The sequence below is a fragment of the Micropterus dolomieu genome, linkage group LG16, assembly GCF_021292245.1.
Source record: "Micropterus dolomieu isolate WLL.071019.BEF.003 ecotype Adirondacks linkage group LG16, ASM2129224v1, whole genome shotgun sequence".
Taxonomy (NCBI): Eukaryota; Metazoa; Chordata; class Actinopteri; order Centrarchiformes; family Centrarchidae; genus Micropterus; species Micropterus dolomieu.
In genome coordinates this window covers 3,688,151-3,708,309 of record NC_060165.1, presented here as the reverse complement: position 1 = coordinate 3,708,309, position 20,159 = coordinate 3,688,151, and the positions used below count along the sequence as shown (strand labels likewise).

The window sequence follows — 20,159 nt, the reverse complement described above, 5'->3', positions numbered from 1 at the left end:
CCCCAGGCTGTGAGAGTCCTAAACTCATACACCTTTAGAAAATATTTGTGTACATTAAAATTACATTACATTAAATTATATGTATTTATAGCTGAGAACTTAAACTTTCAGTTGCTGCTGGTTAGAATATTTTAACACAAATTACGCGAGAGAAAGTGTGCCAACCGAATTCCGGTTCACCCTACACGAGGACACTGAAAGTTCGTCACAGTTAGTAAAGCTGAGAGGTCCGTCTATATACTGATGTAATATTGAATGGTGCACGATATCCATTTTTGTTGTATTAATTTGAAAAGTGAGGACAGCTTGTATCAAATAGTTATTAACAACAATATGATAAAGTTTCACACCTCAGCAGACTTTAACACCAACATCCGGGATATCAAAGCAGCTTCAGAAACTAAAGAGTCAGGAGCAAATGCATGAGAACTGAAGGAGATACGCGCGTGGACAAGAGATGTGACCCACGACCAGTTCATCATAGTTTATAATGATGCAGTGAGGATACAGATGTTTCATAGAGGAGACCAGCTTATATATAGCTCATACGTTCACAGATAAACCACTGAACTGTAGATTAATATTAGGCTTCATATGTACTTCCCGGGTCCATGGGCGCCATATAGGGGGGAAAAGTTAGGACAATTCCAAGGGCCCCTGACTGACAAGGACCCCAAAAAATAATTATAAACTAATATTATATTATATTATCCATTGTATAAACCATCATCAATGAGTATAAAATGAATGAATGATCTCTTTGTTTTTACTTGTTTTTGGCAGTAAAAGTTAAATCTCCCCATTGACCAAAAAGTAAACATCCATATTGACCGACCACCCCCCTGTATCTGCATGAAATGGTCTGGTCCTGCCTCAGCGCGCTCATCAGTGACGGTTTTTAATTGCAGTCAGTAGACGCGCCAGAAATACAGAATGTTGCCTAGTAAACCAAAATCTGGTTTTCAGAAAAAGAAAGAGAGGAAAGACAAAGGAAAGGATGTCAGTCTGGAACCCAGTTTTTCCCCAAGAAAGGTGGGTAGCCTTTAATCTGTGAGTGGTGTTAACCTGTCGGCTTAATGTCCACAGTGAATAAGCTAGCTAGCTACAGACTAGTGTTAGCCTACATTTCATCAACATTTAATCAGTGCAGGGAAACGTTTAGCAAGATATTCATATTAACTTGTTATCCCTGCCCCTTTTAGCAGACTAACAACAGATGAGTAAAGCTTTTGATGGGACAGTTAAGTCCTAGAGAAGTAGTGACAGCTCTGTGCAGAGGGGGTCCAATTTGATTTTTTTGTCACGGGGCCCAAAATTCCTGGTGGCCCCCCTGCCCGGGTCCATGCCTATGCACACTGAGTGAAATAGGTAGTTTATGTTAAAAGTGGGCATCTCTTCTTATTCTTGGCATTGTACAATATCTTTGCAGCACCAGTAACAGTAAAGTTATTTTTACTATTGTTTCACAACTTTTATTATATACACCTCGACGTCAATGGTGGGTACAACCATGATTGCAAGGATGTACATTGTGTTTTGGGTACAGAAACAAAATCAATATTTTTTGAAAATCTTTATCTGTGTTCAATACTAAATAAAATATAATACAAAAACAACTATAAATCTTAGTATGTATAAAGGCTATGGGAATACATTCCCATTCAATAACTAAGTCATTGAAGCTACTTGATATGTTTTCATATTACATGATACAGAAAGGAAAAAAAAACCTCCCAGTTCTTATTGATAGATATTCTTTTACTGATCAGGTTGATATTGCTCAAAAGATTATTGATTTTACTACTAGCTGCCAAGATTGGAATTTCTTTAGATTACATTTTAAGTAATTGCACTTTAGTTTCCTTTTTTTGTCTTACAAATATACTAAATAAATACTAAATGACACAATTTATCAACTACAGTAAGTGGCAGGCCAGTCATGATAACATCATTTTTTAATTGTCAATTGTGTTGTATCTTAGAACTGTTTAAGAGCTTATAACTACTCTAATTTTACTCATTACAGACCAATATTAATTATGTATTCTAACACAAATTAATAATTAATTAATAACAACGGGTTTTGGTATTTTATTATTGTATTGCGTAAACTGCACAAGTATGGATTTCATGACACAGCATATTCATTGTTAAAAAGTTTCCAACATGCAGAATGGGTCAGATTTAACACAACAATATGCAATTCAATATTTAAAACATCTAATTATTAAGGTATTGTATGGTATTGGTCTTGGAAAAATTGGAAATCTCAAGGTAATGAAATTCCTCAGGTCCCAGCTACTATCATTATTGAATCATCATTCATGATAATGTCAATTTGAGATTACACTACCAACTAAATTTAACATTTTATTAGAAATAATAAAAACAATAAGTAAAAAAATACTACATGTTGCATTTAGTTAAAATCACATGCCATAAAAAAGTCTGAACCCAGTCTGCTAACATTTCATGATACTGATGCTTGTGACTTTAATTACTAGATACATTTCAGAGAAGGAAATCTACCAGAACATTTAATATCTTATTTTCAAACAAATTCCACTCTTACTCAACCAGACATGTTATCTGATCTTTATCTAGACAAATTTTTCATTTTTTAACTGACAGAAGTCTTTTTTTTTTGGCTGAAATCCCATCTTCCCTTAAGTCCGACTGAACATGTTTCATCATTTTGTTTTTTTACATAAATCTCTTTTCTTATTATATTATTTATTTTTGTTATTTAGGGGTGATCAATAAGCCTGAAATTAGCAAGAAATAGCTAGATTTTGAAAGTATCCAAACTAATTTCATTTGGACAGAATGAAATGATTGGTCGTGCTTATAACAGTCCTGCGACAGACACCAATACCGGATTCTTCCATTTTTTATGTCAGAGCATTTGATTTACTGATTGCTTCTGAAATAAACTGCCTACCCCAGCTTAGAATTTAAAGTTTCTCGATTCTAATAACACTGATGCAATCAAATTTACCAAATTTAGCTGAGTGTAATAACACCTGCCTGAAACCACATTGTTCTCTGAATCAAAACCAGAGCTCTTTTACATATTAAAGGGCACATTAACAATAAAAGCCTATTGATGTCACATTAAAAGACAGAAAGAAACAGCGTTAATAATGAAGGTTTAATCTTAACATATCCAGTGTTGGGTACGTTCCCTTCTCTGCAGCAGTGAGACAGATGTCTGTCTGCTAGTGTGGTTTAACCAGTAATAACCAGCTTGATGGGGTGGATGTGAGCTCGGTCAGCCGTTATGTATGTTATGAGGACAGGTTTCAAACTGACTACAATGAGAGGCCCTTTCAAATTAAAACATTATTTAGTATTAAACCGAAGGATTATGGCTCTGCCAGTCATTTCTCACCGGCTCTTATTTGGTGTACATAGCAATGAAATTGAGAACTTAAGTGCAACTGTTTCTGAAAAGATGAAACATTTATAAATAAAGCGCACCAATGAAGCAAGATTACTCTCAGCTAATCGGCTAAACAATGCAAACTACAACTGTCAACACTTATTCAGAGTTTGCAAAATGTGTACTCCCTGATGGATGGGATTTCATGGGTAGTGAAAAGATACCAGCAAAAAGAATTCTCAATAAAACTGCACTTACTAAAATACAAGTACATCAAAAAGCGACTGATGGACAAAAGTTTAGTTTTGTAAGTAAGAGGAGCTCATTGAACCAACCAAAGAAAAAAGTTTTCCATATTAATGCTAGATTTAACAACATTAAATTTAATTTATTAACCCTATTTAAAATTATATTTTGTTTCCTTGTTAGACAAGATAATTTGCATGTTTACCTAAATGAGCACTGTACTTAATGTGCTAGTTTATTTTTGATTAGTTTTCAATTCTAGCATCATCCTATAGCATAGGTCCGCGGACCGCGGTCCGGATCCAGACCTGGACCAATATTTATTATTGAGAACTTCCACCTCGTGACAGAGCGTTTCTGTTTTGCAGCTTTTCTAGCATTTACTGGACTGGTTTAGCGGCCCAGGAAACTCACAGATCAATTGCATGTGTTCCAATCGTCTCACGTGATGCTGCTCAGTCAATCAAATCTGTGCATGCCAATAAGCATTGCAAGTCAAGTCCGCGAGTCAGATACACAGGGAGAGAGGAGACGAAAGAGAAAAGAGATTTCACGTAGCTTTTAACCAAGAATGTACAGATTCTTACATGTACATTCTTCCCCTGGGCAGTACAAAACCAGAATATCTCACATATCTCCAATCCTAGCTGGCAGGACAGCTCACGTTTCTCACTGAACAAGAGAATGTAGGGAAGTGGTAGCTATATACTGTAAGAGGGAATGAAAGAGAAGAGGAGGTATTAAAGCTGTTCATTTGTTAAGATGTGTTGAGTCACTTCAAGCTACACGTTTTGTTTAATTTTTCCTGAAACTTTTTTAAAACTTGAAATAATATTTGATTTGACAGTCAGTTGTGGACTAAAAATATATGCTGATACAACTAGGCTATACGTTATGGTAGGCTACTGAATGATGATGCAAGTAAGTAAAATTTGGACCTCTTTGAATTTTAATTGAATAACCCTGTCCTATACACTCAGATGGCAGCTTATTATAATGCTATCTAATACAACAGGCCTGCAATAAATCGACCCTTCATGAAGGTTACAAAGTTCAGTTTTTGTTGAAACTGTTTTAGAGAGGTATTGAGTCTACTGTACGGTCATTCGGGGACTCTAGTTTGTGGTGCTGTATAAATGTATTGCAAACATTCACTTAATGAGCACTGAGGTCTTCCTAGGAATCAACAAGCAGAAGTTTCCCTTTAATCAATACACGGGGAATTCACAAGAAATTCACTTGATTGCTTAACATGGAAGACCAGATTGCCCACATCAATGAGACAGCTTTTTGTTTTCTTCAGGATTTACAGAAAGGAAATGAGACTGTGATGGGCTGTCGAGGAAAGTGAACAACCAATACATGGGAAAGACAAACATTTAGGTAAACATGCAAATTATCAAACACACACTGCCTAAATTAACTGCGTAGTCCTTCCTTCCTGGAACCTTTTGATGAACACGAGTCAGTGACAGCTTATATATGAACTGGTTGTTCATAAGCAGAATATTGTTTGAGAAGAAAGTCTCCTATTATGGACATCATTTGTTAATTCTGAAACTGAAAGAAACACCATGAATCCTTTAAGAAAGGGAAAACAGAGCAAGACGGAGGTAGGCCGACTATCTGACAGGTCCTGTTGACGACACGTGCAATATAATAGTGAGCCTGATGGATGACCAAGCCTCCACTGGGAGCAGAGCGGGGGTGGATCAGTTGGGTCGACAGTGAGTCAGATAAAGCTACCTGTTCTACTCGTGACAGGAACACGCTTACAGGCCTATACACCCACATGACTTGTGCACAGACATTAACAAATCTTATGGAGTTGGAAGTCTGAAGAGAAAGAAAACTGCTTTTCTACGCACGCCTTGTGTTTTCATGAAACAACTCTGAGACTCCAAGCAGGACAGTCAAAAGAACATGCATGTAAATCAACTCATAGAGGCTTCATTTTCTGCGCAGACTGAATACTTTTAATGTGGACAAAACTTTGATGACTCTATTTGATAAATCTTTTATTGAATCAATTTTAACTTTTTTGTTACATACCTTGGTATGGGAATCTTACAGTGCAAAGCAAAATAAACCGTCTAACATTGTTAAGGTAGCCAGCAAAATAATTGGAACAAAACAGCTTTCCTTAGCAGACATCTATAAAAGAAAAGTTATACGTAAGGCTCAGACTACCACAGCCAGCTCTGACCACCCTCTATTGGAGGAATTTGTTCTTCTCCCCTCTGGGATAACTAATTGTTTTGGTTTTTACGGCCGCAGCTTAAGTGTTTTGTGACTGATCAACTCTGTTTTCAGCTAAAAACTTACTAAAAAGGCCACCAATTCCTACCACACAAAACCAACAAAATGTAATAACCCTACACATCACACTCATAAGGGGCGTAGGTATAGACAGTTTTATATAGACACATTAGGGCCTGTACTGTACAAGGGCCCATGACAAGAGAGGGCCCTACCAGGTTATGAGCAGGACTTTGTCAGTTACATGGTAATAATGCAACTACGTTCATTATGCATCGGTAGACACGCAGCTCCCACTACATAATCAGTGAGGTAATGTGGTATACCCTCAAATGTGCATATCTCCCTTTGCTGTGGTGTCAGTCAGTAGATTTACCCACAAAAGTCTTCGGCAAGCAAAGTGTTGGAGCCAGTCTGTGTACACTCAAAGTATAACAAAATTAGATTTCACAGAATGAATATTGTCTTATTTTCTTTTTTAGATTCGTGTCACAAAGCTACATATGCAATGGGGATTGCTGGGTAATATGTGTATGGCTGCCCAATCTTAAGTTTCTATTTGATCATGTGACAAGCCTTTGTTTGGGTAAAAGCAGGTGAAATGCAAAATCTGACAAGTAGAGTAGCAGAGCACACGTGCAAGCAAGCAGTCATGCTATTCACACAGAAAAGTTGTTTCAAGAAGAGACAGGAGGAGAGGGGAGCTTTGCGATCCAATAACATTGTTTAGGATTTTTTACTATGGACATGGTCAAAGATTTTGCTCAATGCAAGGCTTGTCGGATGCCTTTCAAAAAAGTGGGTACAAGTGCCGCCGAGCACCTGTTGGATTGTGTGGATGTGCTTGTGGGTGTTAACCTGTATGTGGTGTGTGTCTGGCCTGTTTTCAGGACATGGTGTTGTTTTTTAAGCAGCCAGCTTTTCTTTGTTATTTACCATAAGTTCTTGCCTCTCTGTTGAAGAGGAATGTTGCTGCCATGATCGGGAGGCTATTGTACTGAAATTGCCCGAAAAAGTCTGCGTCATTTCAGCACAGTGGACACTTCCTGCACTCAGCTGTTTGTAGAGACGTTTCAGGATTTTGACAATGACAGCACTGGCCATGCTCCTTACTTACATAACTTACTTACATAACTTTCTCTTTGACTTCTGTACTTTGCAAATACAATAGCCTAGGTCACACAGTCTGACTCTAAAATCCATCACTTTAGATTGCTGCGTACAAAAATGCCACATATATATAAGAGAAGCCCATAAAGAGAACTGTTAAATTTCATATGTTAATTTGAACAGAAATTGATTTAATGAGGTTAAGTAAGTACTGCGTATAATCTCATCAGTTGTTAAACCGTGCACAATGAGGAAAGGCACACAAACATGCCAATATAGGAATCCCTTCTAGACACAAACACAGTGTGTGTGTGTGTGTGTGTGTGTGTGTGTGTGTGTGTGTGTGTGTGTGTGTGTGTGTGTGTGTGTGTGTGTGTGTGAGCTTAGTAACTGTGGAGCCCAAGGGCCCATTGTTACAGCCTGCACTGGGGCCCATTGTTACTACCTCATACTCCTGCACTCGCATCACAGCACACACAGAGCCAACATTAGTGACGTGTATATTATGACTGTTTTCCCAAAGAAATGTAACATACACAGCGGCATCAGCAGCCAGAATGATATCAGTTGTCATGGCAGCCATTTAAATGAGAACTGATGACTGTTTAAATATTATTCTTAGAATAAAATTGGCCCTAACGGTTCCCCTGGTGGTGCGCACCGTGTAGCCAACGTGCACTGAGAATCGCAATGAAAGATAAACGTGGAATTTGAAGGAGCAGGTGTCTCTCCTGTAGGGACTGCAGAGTCTTCATAGACAGGAGTTGGACAGGGTGTCCTTTTTTGTCCTCTGCCAGTGCAGATTGCTTTCTCTTCTTTTTCTGAAATTATGCAAACAGTCCCTCTACATGCATGCAATGTCTGTGGACAGAGGGGTCAAGGACAGAGCAACTCTCGTAAAACTCAAGGTCAGTGAATCCAACACGTGTAAAAGAGAAAGGAAAGCCATTACAGGCTCTCCCTCCCTCCAAATATGCCTCAATGTCCGTTTTTCTCTCCTCTGTCCCTTTTCTCTCTCTCAGTTTAAGGAATGTTTACATTTCGCACAAGAGAAAACAGAGATAATAAAACCCGGTTTATTATTAGGAAATGGCTCCTCTAGCCCCCCCCCCCATGGTTGTTATGGAAACACGCCATAAGAGGCCGTGCTTTTGCCTCTCTGAGTGGAATGAGTCACTGAGGAAACCTGTGGATTCAGGCCAATCAGGCGCTGCCAGGGAGACTGAAGGCCAAGTCCGAGAGCCAATCATATGGCAAGATCCAGAAGATAGAGATTAACACGCAACTTCTGCTTTTCATTTGACTAATGATTTCTAGGCATATGCCAGTTACACTTTTCTACCATCCTCAAATCATTCCGAGTCAGTGTCACCATGACTCAGTATTACAGCTCACGGGTCACTGCCACCTCTGACTCTCTGCAATGAGGAAATGATACAACAACCAATAGCACACCAGTATGAAAAGTGTTAACACATTACCTATTTTTTGCAGGCTTAGCTGAACCTTTAAAAACGTCAATTTTTCAAAGCATGTTTTAAATATATTGTTAATGCAGTTCCTGTACAAGCAGCCTCTCTCTGTCCAACACAATAGGCTGTTTGTCAAAAACAATGTTTAACGTTTGGTTAAGTTTAGGTAACAAGAATTATTTCATTAGTGATGTATGAAAGCCTATAAGGGACTATATTAAGATAATGTAAACTTGAAAATGAAAATGTAAATTTCACAATAGCATTATAATATTCCACATAACATAAGTATGTGTTATTTGAGTAGAAATGAAAATGCAATTAATGTAAAATGCCATTTTCATTTTGTTAGAAAATTGCATTTTAATTGTGTTGTTGACTTAAATAATGCTTGCACAGATTTTAATTTTCAAATTTGATTTTATAAGAGGAAGAATGTGTTATTTCTACTTGCCTTTGTTACATACTCTCACAACAGTGAAAAAACACACACACAGAAACTTTTTTGTCCACTTCTAAGTGTAAGTAATGCTTCCCTCAAACTAAATTTTTTTTGAAAAACTGGGTTAACAAAAATTAAACATGAAAGAACTAATAACAAATTGCACAAAGGGATCCACATTGAGGCACTGACTTTAGTTGCTCAAGCCTGAATCAAACATGTGATCTCAGAGATCCAAACTTCATCTTTTGTGATCCTGATTATTACAGCCTAGCCTGTTTACCATTTAGGCAAAGTGGGAAACTGCCTCAGGGTCTCAGACCCTCAAGAGTACCAAAAACCTCTTGTAACTGCAATTGAGGGTCCATGTGTTAAACTCTAGTTTTAATATTTTTAACGATATTATGCTGGCATTCTTAAAAAATGTATTGAATCAAATCATAATCAGACAAACATGGGAAAGGGAAGGTAGTGGGCTGATTAAAGGCCCACCAGAGTCTTTTTCCCAGTGCCCCTTTGTGGGTTAATTCAGCTCTGATGACCCCTGATCAGCTCACAGTTCCTGACCAAGAAATATCATTTTAGGAAAAAAACACTTTCTACTATGATGAACGAGTTTATAGCAAAGAGGAATATCCGGCAATACTGTGAGTAAATGGACACCAGTTAGGGCTCTGTTACTTATTGACACCGCTTTGGTGGCGTCAGCAGAACCTGCCGACACGATGGAGGCGGTGCGGGTCGTAAAGATAGGACAGCTTCAAATAACGTCTTTTAGTACTCAACTGCACAGTCCGATGTTATTTACCTTGCTCCTCCTGTGGGGCGATGAGGGCTCTGAAGAAAAGTGCTTGCTTACTGCAGGTGCTGCGCTCACACGCAAACACACACCAACATCATCGACTTATGCAAATACACTCCCAGCCTTTCCTGAGTAAACACTTCCGCAGCACAAGTAAAAATCTAATCTCCCGTCTTCTTCCTCCTTTTTCCCCAGCACAAGCAAGTACACGCAAACACACACACACGCACACACACTTTTACTCGCTTATCCACCCATGCCTAACAGCCATTACAATCACACATTTTAACCATCTTAAGTAAAAGCACCAACCCCCGGAGCAGTAGAGCGTAGTGTTTATGTATTGCTTGCCTTTCTCCCTCATAAATATGAAATTAGCTCAATTAGGTTCGAGCACGCTGCGTGGGATCGCTCCTTGACATGGCTCTAATTGAAATGAACAGCAGCTTGGCCTCCCCTGCCGAGGCCTGCCTAATGCCATTAGAGGGGATCTGAGGGCATGGCGTGTGTTTGTGTGTGGTTCATTTGACACTCCCACACACATCCACCTCACTATTTAATCATACACTAATCCCCATTCATACCAACAACAGCAAGGACACTTATTGGATGAAACAGCACACGTACAGAGGCAGCACATATGCTCATCCTGTGTTGGAGAAGCTGTAAAAAATGTGAAATAGGAAGAAAAGAGCAGGCTGCGTGCCATCAGCACATAAGACACACCCTACCCATCATCCATCACATCATCATTACGGACTTAGGCCTTAATGAGCACAAGTTTTGTTACTTGCACACTGTTCCCATCTAGTGGAACTTAAACAGACTGCAGCAGGGTAAACTGAGAGCACACACACACACACACATGCACACAATATGTATTTATGCCCCTGGTGCAGTCACTAATAGTAACGCACTCGCGTGTGTCTGAAGGCTAGTCAGACCTGAAAGCTGCATGTTTCGCGCTTGATTTCCCAAGCTCTGGGGCGGCCACAGAGACACACACAAACACATGCACACACAAGCCGCAAGAGCTGCTGTTATGTAACCAGCAGCCACGTGTTGCCGTGGGAACAGGGAAGGTGGGGTGGGGAGACAGAGATCAGACAGGGAGGGAGAGGAAGAGACAGAGAGCGAGAGATCGGTTGAGAGGAGAAGTATCAAATCAATAAGATGACACTGTGAGATTTTGGTAACAAAGTGAGTCTGCCCACTCCTCCCAGCACCTTCTAAAAACACACAGAAACACACCTCCTGACTTGGTTGAAGTGGTTCAGCCAATGCTAGGGTTGCATGATAACAACAGCCAGGTCAGTAACTTTCTTCTGCCACATAAGAAACAGATGCTGACTAATACAGGATAAGCGGATATTTTGTAACTTCTTAGCTTTAAAGCTGCATTAATCTATAGTTTTTACATTAACAACGTATTAAAAGGCTATGTGTAGTGCGAAAGTTGTCGTTTGTAGTAACAAAGCCACAGCTTTAATGTTTGGGTTCACTCTCACAAAGCTGCGATTAACCCACAGTCAGTGCTTAATCTGTGCCGGAGCTAGCCGGAGCGCCGCACCAGTACCTCTGAGTTTAAGCCTTTTGCACCTCTAAAGTGCGCTTCGTCACTGCACTGCCCTTACACAAATAAAATCCATAATTTCATCCAGCCTAATAGAGTAAGTCTAATGGATTTCCTTATTTACTATTTGATTTGGTAGCTAATAATAGTTTCTGTTCACCTGTTAAAACAACTTGCAGGTACGCCGTGCGTTTTAAATAATTAATTATTTGATAAAAAATTATTAATTAATTATTTATCTGTGGGAGGCACATTTCATGCACTCCGGCATCTAATAATTTACAAATTAAGCACTGCCCACTGTTCAATACCTGCCCAGCACCAAAAAGCAGAGACCACAATCTAGCAGATGAAGCTAGGTTTGTTTAGCAGCTAAAGAGCCAGATGTTTTCCCCATGAGTTGGAAGAGACCAAAACAGGTCTTAAGTGTTCATCAGCTGGCAAAAAACTGAACTCCAAATAAATGTTAATGTTGTTCCATGTCTGCTGGGTGAGAAAATAGCCAACTGTTTGCTAAAACATTAGCTAACTTAAGCATAAGCAACTTTATAAGCTGATAATGTGTCAGTGTTGCGTTTGCAGATTTTCTCCCTGCCCCCATTGGACCCAAATAAATAAATGTAGGTCTAAAGAATTACTTAAGAACCTTGATATGTACTGAGCTCTATATTTTTCATATTTAGCGTACAGACATGACTGAAAGTGAATAAGCATTTCGCCCAAAATGTCAAACTATTCCTTTAAAGAATTGTGTTCAAGAAATGTACTGAGCAGGACGGTTGAAATACAAACATCAGTGCTCTCTGGTGAACAAACTATGTAACAATGACATTGTTCCTAAATGTTCTCAAATATATATGTGGCATTTTTGTACTGCAGTTTCTTCTTACTAAGTGTGTGACACATACACCCTGTATACACGCAGGCATACTTTTTACTTTTAACTTAAGTTGAAACTTATTTTCGAGTGATTTGTTTTTGTGTAGTATGTTCGTGTTGCACTCTGGGGATAAATAAAGTATCTATTTGTCTTACTGTCTGTCTAATCTATAACTGGCTGATAATATTGGCCATGTTGATGTATCAATCTAATAACAAAGACATGCTTATCATTTACTAAGCATGTTTATGCATGTGTGCTACATAATTTAGTGAGTGTGCGCATTGATTGTGAACAACAGTATGTGAGTTTGTGCTGCTGTGAACAAAGTTGGTCTCTGTTCCTGTGTGTCTGCTTCTTTGGCACAAGGGTGCTTGAGTTGGTGTGTGTGTGAGGTTGTGTTACAGAGGCAAAGACAGCCTGGAGAGATTAACTGGAAGTGCTTCATTGCAAAATGCTTTGTGATTCCAGAACGGTCAACAGATGGCTGCATTCTCAAAATCATTTTACATCCGGGCAAAAAGCAAAAAAATTACAGTAATATTACCCAGCATGATGGAAAAGAACTGGTCTGGCCTGTAAAAGCAGCAGCCCTGTCTCCTTTCTATTGTTCTGCATTTAGGAAAGGGCAGCCGAACTTTTTCTGGGAAAGTCGTGCTCTGCTGTTACATCAGGGAGAGACAGAGGAAAGGCTATAAACGGCAAGTGTTCCAGGTCCATTTTCAACAATCTAGGCCAGTCACTCTGACGTAAAAGCCAGCGAGGAAGAGAGGAGCTGTTGCATCGCTCAAAAACATGTAGAAGTGGATGTGGTTGACAAGGGATGAACAAGTGTGTGTGTGTCTGTGTGTGAGTGCATGTTTGTGTGTAAAAAAAGAACGCCACAATATCAGCAGCACCAAGTTGTATCAAGCTTTCTGAGAAGTCAAAGCCTTCTGTGTGCTGTTTTCGTGAATCCGCAGGAACCCGAGATCTTGTATTATGCCCATGTGAGCCTGGCACTTCCTCCTGCAGAGTGAACTGGTATGGCCGGTCTATTTGGTTCCAGTCGCTGGGGAAACTGGTGCCATGGAGAGAGCCTCCCCCTCCTCCTTACGCTGGACAAAGGCAGATGACAGGTCAAAGAAATTCTCCCAGAAACACTGTACAAACATGCAGGAATGAATCCACAAGCAAATACAGCAGTGTCAGTAGCAGGGTTAGCGTCGGTGGTTTGTCTGGTTTTTTTTTTTAGTCCTCTGTCTTCTTTTTTATTCATCGCTCTGACCTCAGAACTGTTTCTCTAACCCTCCCTGCCTCTTTGCATTTCCCCCCCATCTCTCTCACTCCCTTCAGGGCTAGTGACGCCATCCCTTCTGTTGCCTTGGGAATGTATTTCACTTTAGCGGGCTTGCAGGGTGATGGGTGTGAGAGAGTGTCGATAAGAAGAGGAGGAGGAGATGGTGAGAGCACGCCAGTTGGTAAACAGACGACAAGGGACTGGTCAGAGCTGTGTTGCCGTGGGTTGTCTTGACGCTGATGACCAGGTTGAACTTCCTGTGGCCCTCGTGACCTCGGATAAGAGCTGGGCGCCGGCCCTCAGCACAGAGAAATTCCCCCGACTCTGCTGACCTTCGGCGCTGGTTAAAGCGGTTAAGGAAAAGGTCAGTGCGGTCTCCAGGCCAATGGAAATGAGTGCTTCCCCTTTTCAGCAGTGTGGTTTTGGGTGTCATGCACCGACGTCAAGCAGCATGGGACACATGACGCACGCTAAGCGCTCTCTCTCGCCCTCTCCCTCTCCCTGTCTCTGCCTCTCCTCCCATCTGTGGCTGAACAAGACACTGGAGAATGGCTAACATAGCAGCGGTGGTTCATGTAACACTCCCCTGTGCCTTTGGCCTACTTTGCAGAGCTGTAGCAGTCTGCACCTCCACTCTAACTATCTGCTGTTGAACTAACTCCTCTCCAACCACCTCCAGCTGTCAAAATCCAAGGACAATCTCAGTAGCCATCTCTCTGACAAAAACCTCTGCAATTCTCTTTCCTCTTAATTTTTAATATCCACTAGCCCCTCAGTGAACTGTCTCTTTATCCTCTGCAGAACCCAACCTTGGGCCCATCTTTGCCATGTCTTGATGAGTGACCAAGCAGTTTTGAAACCCACATTATCAAATGCATTTTTTATTAAATTCCCAAAATTCTCGAGTCAGCTGATTTACAGTAAATATGTCATCATAAGGCGAGCTAACTAAGTGGAATGGAACAACAAGCAGGGCACAACAAACAGGTCTGTGGTGTGGTACAATTTACTTCCTGAGCTCAGTGATCTCACAGAAATCATGCTGCTGATCTGCACCTTTGAGCTCTGATTGTGTCTGGAGGGCAGCACTGGGATCAGTCCAGGAGTTGATAGCATTATAAGGTGCAGAACACACACAGATCGTTGCTGCAAACCATTCATCGGTTACCATTTTCACGGTAACTCTGGCCCTGAGTGTAAAAAGAGGTTACAGTAAACTCTCTGTAAATCTCCTGTCCAACTAACATGCCTCTGTTTACAATTCTCCAGAACTACATTTTCCACCTTTACCTTCACTACCTATCTAAGCATGTCCCCTTAAACTAACACCCCTCCGCTTCATCTTTTCTCCAACTACCTACTGTCCGTCTATACATTTACTAACAATCCCTTCTAGAGCTTCGTCTCCAAAGCAGCAGGTATTTAACTCTTTCGGAGATCTTCACCAAATTACTGCTACACTAACTCCAAGGAGCTCCTCTCAGACTTTCCAAAGCATCTCCAACATCCCTAACATCTTTCCCCCCCTGCCTTCTTCTCCTTTCTTCCATCTGACTCTCTCTCTCTCTCTCTGTGTCTCCAAAACGATGGAGCAAATCAGGGATAATGTTACCTCCCTACTGCCCCCACTCAAAATATCTGTTATCCAATTATATCAACACCATCATTTTCCTCGAGTAGGCTGCCTTTTCTAACTAACTCTCTGAATCCCCTCAAACTATCTCTTCAGTGACTATTGTTTTCTGCGTTCTAACTGCGTCTTCTATAACGCCTCATTCAGATATTTCCATGACGACCGGCCCTCCTTTTAAGCTTTCTTATTCAACTCCGCTCCGACTACAGTACGTCCTTTTAACTAGCTAATATCTCTCCTCAAACAAATACCTGCAGCTTCATCCTTTCAGACTATATTATCTAACCCCACCCCCCCTCCAAACTGGTAACACTCTCCTCTTCAGCTGTCTTCATCCTGCTCCTGTGAATACTTCCTGGTGCCCTCATGCTCTGCAAAACGCCTCATTCTGACTGCGAATCAAACCAAACAAGGAGAGCGTGTTTGTGTGTATGTGTGCGCGCAAGTGTGGGTGTGTGTTTTATGTGTACAGCAAGTGGGGGAGGGGGAGGGCGCTAAGGGAGAAAATACACTATCAAGAGCTTGTGGTGTCTTCTGTCTAAACCACATCTACGACCCCCAACAATCACCTTTTCTTCTCTCCCTCTTTACATTTCTGTGTTTATATCTCGCCCCCGCAGCCCATTTTTATTCCCCATCGTATGGTTTAATTGCCGTGACCAGCAAACATATGGATAGTGGGCTGTTGCCAGAAAATGTTACATCTTTGTTAAAGCCAGACCCGATGTTCCTACAGTACAAGAGCTCTGCCAAATTAGAGGAAATAGAGGAAAATAACAAACATACAAGAAAGTAAGATGAGGATAAATACTGAAATGCAAACTTATTTTCAGTCTCACTCCGACATCCTCTGTCTCTCTGTTGCTCTGTCTTTCCTCCCTCATCCCCTCTCTAATGAAGACGTGGGACGTTTTCTCCTCCATTACCCGAACTGCTGAGGTTTCATTTCACGTCCTCCCCAGGCCGGTTGTATGCCAAGCAGCTCAGTGCCAGGCTAGACTCTCCCTGCCAACTCACCCTCCATCCCGCAGGCTGCTTAACAATGCAATCTGCCGCTCACCTCTGACCAGACCAGCTCCATTCACAGTCACATCAGAATGCTTCAAAGATGGCACGCAATGCAGTTACAGACTTTAGAAGTGTATATACCACTGGAAGTAAATACAGTAGTGTAGTGGTTAATAAAAAGGTGATAGCCCATGATCTAGAGTCATTTCACAGCAGATTAGAGGTGTGGTCTATAGATGGGAATGTCAGACAGTCAGTGTGTCCATTCATTGCTTTAGTCCAGAACAGAAAAACTCAACAACTGGCCAAACTGGCGTTGAATTTGGTATTTATTAATTAATTAATTAATTAATAATCCCCAGAGGATGACCCTTTATCACCTTGGTGATCCCCTAAAGTTTTGTCTCTTGCCACAGACAGATTTTCCCTGACACCTTGACCAAAATTTTGGTCCGGGTCGACCTGTTCTGAAAAATGTCCAGATTTCATAATATTATTATATAGAATTTGCTTTGGATATTCCTCATCCCCAGCAGATGAATACTACTGATTTCTGTGCCCCAGAACATTCTTCTAGCAACACCATCAGGCCAGAATTTTCTAATTATATTCAAACATTTTTTGCACAATTACCATAAAAATGAATAGGCACATTCTTGCTCCCCAGAGGATAAACCCTTTCTATTTTGGACACTTAATGAGCCTCACCATAGTGTTAACAGGCCACAATATCAACTTTGGAAGCAATATATTTCACTTACTAACTAAACACATTCATGCTCCCCAGGAGATGGTCCCTTTCCGGCATTAAATGAGCTGAGCTCTCTAGCTCAGATTTACAATTTTAGTCTAATATCAGTTCACACATGGACTTATTGCCAACTGCAGTGGGTGACTTACAATCCAATAAGCTATTAAACAAGCTACCAAACAAGATAGGTAATGTTATAATAGCTAACATAGCAGTCATGGAAAAATACATCGGTTATCATCATTTTTGTCATGACTAATTTATTAATGACTCAGCTCAGAGAGAGTAAGTACACTATGAACCTAATTGTTGAGTAAACCGATTTTGACTGATTTTCTCTTCACCTCTTCCCTGAATAATACATTCTGTCAGACGGCTCCTTGGGCCTTTCGTGAACTGCTTTGAGAACCATCTTCCCATGTCTATTTTGCATCCCTTAGGAAGCCCAACATTTTCTGAGGAAATATTTGAGGAGTGTCCATTACAGAACCTGTTATGAAAGTCTTCTATCAGCCAAAAGTTAGAGTCTGCACAAGTCTAAAAGGGCAGCTGGCCAGAGACACGATGACTGTGGATCAACCAGGGAGGTTGGCTCAGAGCTGGAGCAGGCAAAGCTCTGGACAAACAAAACCCCGTGTCACTACTTTTATAGTGAGCGGAGGGTAAACACATTTCATAATCAAATTCGCACTTGCCCAATCTACGCAGACACTGACTAATTTTTATTGCATGTTTGCATTTGCTTACAGTGAATCCGGCAGCAGAGGCAAGGTGACGATTTTGCAGTCGACAGCGGTAATGAAGAAAGTGATCGCTCATTAGTTTCTTTGTTCCTGTCCCACTCTTTTATCTCTGTGGTTTTCCTGCCCCGTCCCCTCTTCTCTCTCTCTTTCTCTGTCTCCCTCTGCAGCGGTGTAATGTCTGCAGCTCTCGCCCCTCTGCTGCCTCCTGCGTCACTTCCCTTCCTGGTCGGCTGTCATGTAAACACAAGCACACTCCTGCTCAGAGGCGTGCTCTCTCACATACAAGCTCAAAAACACTCACACAAACACACACATACACCCAGTCACATGGGAGCTGCTAATTATGACCACATAAACCCAGCGGAAATACAACTTTCACAGCTGGCTGTTTGAGCTACGCACACATTGAGGCACATAATTCATAGACAACCCCCCCCCCTCCTCCCACACACACACACACGCACACACACACACACACCATTTACTTCAATTATTCAGCAAACGCACACCAGAGAAAAAAAGTAATGTGCTCATTTCTCAGATTAGCCTCCGATGCTGGGGCTACAAATAGCAAAGATTTCTCTGTACGGGTGCTGGTGAGGCGAAAGGACCATGAGAGCCACGGACAGCGATTAAGTGAGAAGGATGGAGGGAGGAAGGTTTAGCTGCATGAATTGAGCATAACAAGGGAAAAATTGGTTTCAGCGCCGGCCATTTTAACGAGAGAGCGGAGGAAACGATGAAAACAACACATGCTCATTTATATCCGAATGAAGCAGATCTATTTGTTGAGACAAGGCAAGCATAAACATCTGACAGACGTCATGCATAGTCTGTGACGCAGATGGGAAAGTCTGTCTTCAGTAAGCATATGCACGCACCCACAAAAACAGACACAGATAAACAGGAACACACACAAACAGGCAGGCCATGTTATTACCACTAGACTCGTCTGACACACTCCAGCCATTTCAAGCATGTCACTAGTCTGAGGTTCAGGCTCATTGGTGGAATTGCATATAGGTTTGCCAAGGAATGCTCTCAAGGGCGGAAATAACAGCTTACAGCTCTGAAAGTTCGCTTCAAAAGGCTGATGGATTTGTTCTCGGCTAATAAGACCAAACACGAGATTAATGCTGGTTAATGGTTAATGCTGCAGGATTATTGCAAATTTCATTATCATGCAAGTGCTGGAGGACAGCACAGGTCATGTTCTACCCTGCTTGTACTTGTCAGGGCAACAGCTTGATTTGTTTACCAGGGGAGGCAAGATAATTCCTCCGTCCAGAGAAAACACATTTAGTTGATAAAAACAAAAACAAGGGAGTGCGAATACACAGGTGACGCAAACATGTAAGTTTCTACAGCAGGATAAAGAACTAACATGAAACAAGTACTGAAACTGTGCTATCAGTTCCCTGAACTAATTTCTTCTTTCATTTTTGGTAAATGGTTTTGACATTTATCCAAAGCACTTCACAAGGTTTTTGCCGCTCATGGTATAATTCATACTGAGAAATACTGGTGTCAGAGGTTTTGTTATTGTGTTTGTTGTTGGCTGGCTGCCCTGGATTCTGAAGTTCATACGACACATTTCACAACACAGAAAAGCATTAAACTTAATGCATACATTTCCTTCAATCCTAAGCAAGCAACAGCAGTAAGTGGGGAAACTGCTGACATTCAGGAGGGGGCCCAAACCTTTAGAATTACTGCTTTTATCTGCTAACAGGAAATAATCAAAATCAGGATTGAATTAGGTTCTTGACAGCTGGCTTCAGTGCGAGCCTTGACAGAACAACTGTGTTCATTCAGGATCTGTTAGGGCCACACCAAATTATTATTTTCATTATTGACAATCTTTTAATTATGTAATCTATTGCGTAAATAGGAAACTGTTTTCTCACACATTAGCGAATTAGCTATAAAACAGAAAGCAACAATCCTCACATTTCAAATGCTAAAACTAGACAAAGTTTGGCATTTTTATTAAACAGTCCATTGATTGATGGATCAGTTAATTTTCTGTCAACTGCATAATTGATTAATTGGCAAACCTAATGGTTTCCGCCCTACACCAGGGATTCAATATGAGCTGGTGAATGTTTTTGTGTGGTTGGTGGTTTGAAATACTGCTAAACTACTGCATTTGTGTCATGCTGCCTGAAGATTAGCTGAGGAAGGATGAAGAAGATCAATTTAATTCTTACATGATGGAGTATCAGGGACTGAAGAGGATTCAACAGGCCACCAAAAGTCAAACCATGACTGATTTGTATAAAGCTGAATGTTGATATAAGGGGGAATAATAGGTTGTGTCATAAACTGCATGTGTCAATGAGGAACAATGGCATGCAAAAAAAAGTTTCCCTGTTTCATATTAGCCTACTTTTAACAACTTGTGCTGCAAATGTGTGTCAAAAAGAAATCATTTTCTAAACAGTTTCATGGGTTTCCTCTCCAATCCTTATGGTGATGATCAGTCACATGTCTAGATATCTACCAGCCTTTTACATCAACCGGTGCTTCCTCCAGTTGGCCCAGTCAGCATCTGCTGCTGGTAAGCATCTCCGGAAGAG

General features: G+C 40.8%; 1 protein-coding gene and 2 long non-coding RNA genes across 4 annotated transcripts in view; 2 read left to right on the top strand and 1 right to left on the bottom strand.

The window, feature by feature from the left end:
- Window positions 1-20,159, bottom strand: part of net1 (neuroepithelial cell transforming 1) — a 202,451-nt gene that overhangs the window by 34,868 nt on the left and 147,424 nt on the right. The window lies entirely within an intron of this gene.
- On the top strand, window positions 7,652-13,368 carry LOC123984643. Of its 2 annotated transcripts, none has more exons than XR_006828476.1 (2): window positions 7,652-7,905; window positions 13,129-13,368. It is a non-coding gene; the product is annotated as an uncharacterized LOC123984643 (long non-coding RNA). The 2 variants fall into 2 exon arrangements; XR_006828477.1 differs by lacking the exon at window positions 7,652-7,905 and adding an exon at window positions 10,842-11,023.
- LOC123984644 lies at window positions 13,434-18,965 on the top strand. Its single transcript, XR_006828478.1, has 3 exons — window positions 13,434-13,809; window positions 17,278-17,488; window positions 17,587-18,965. It is a non-coding gene; the product is annotated as an uncharacterized LOC123984644 (long non-coding RNA).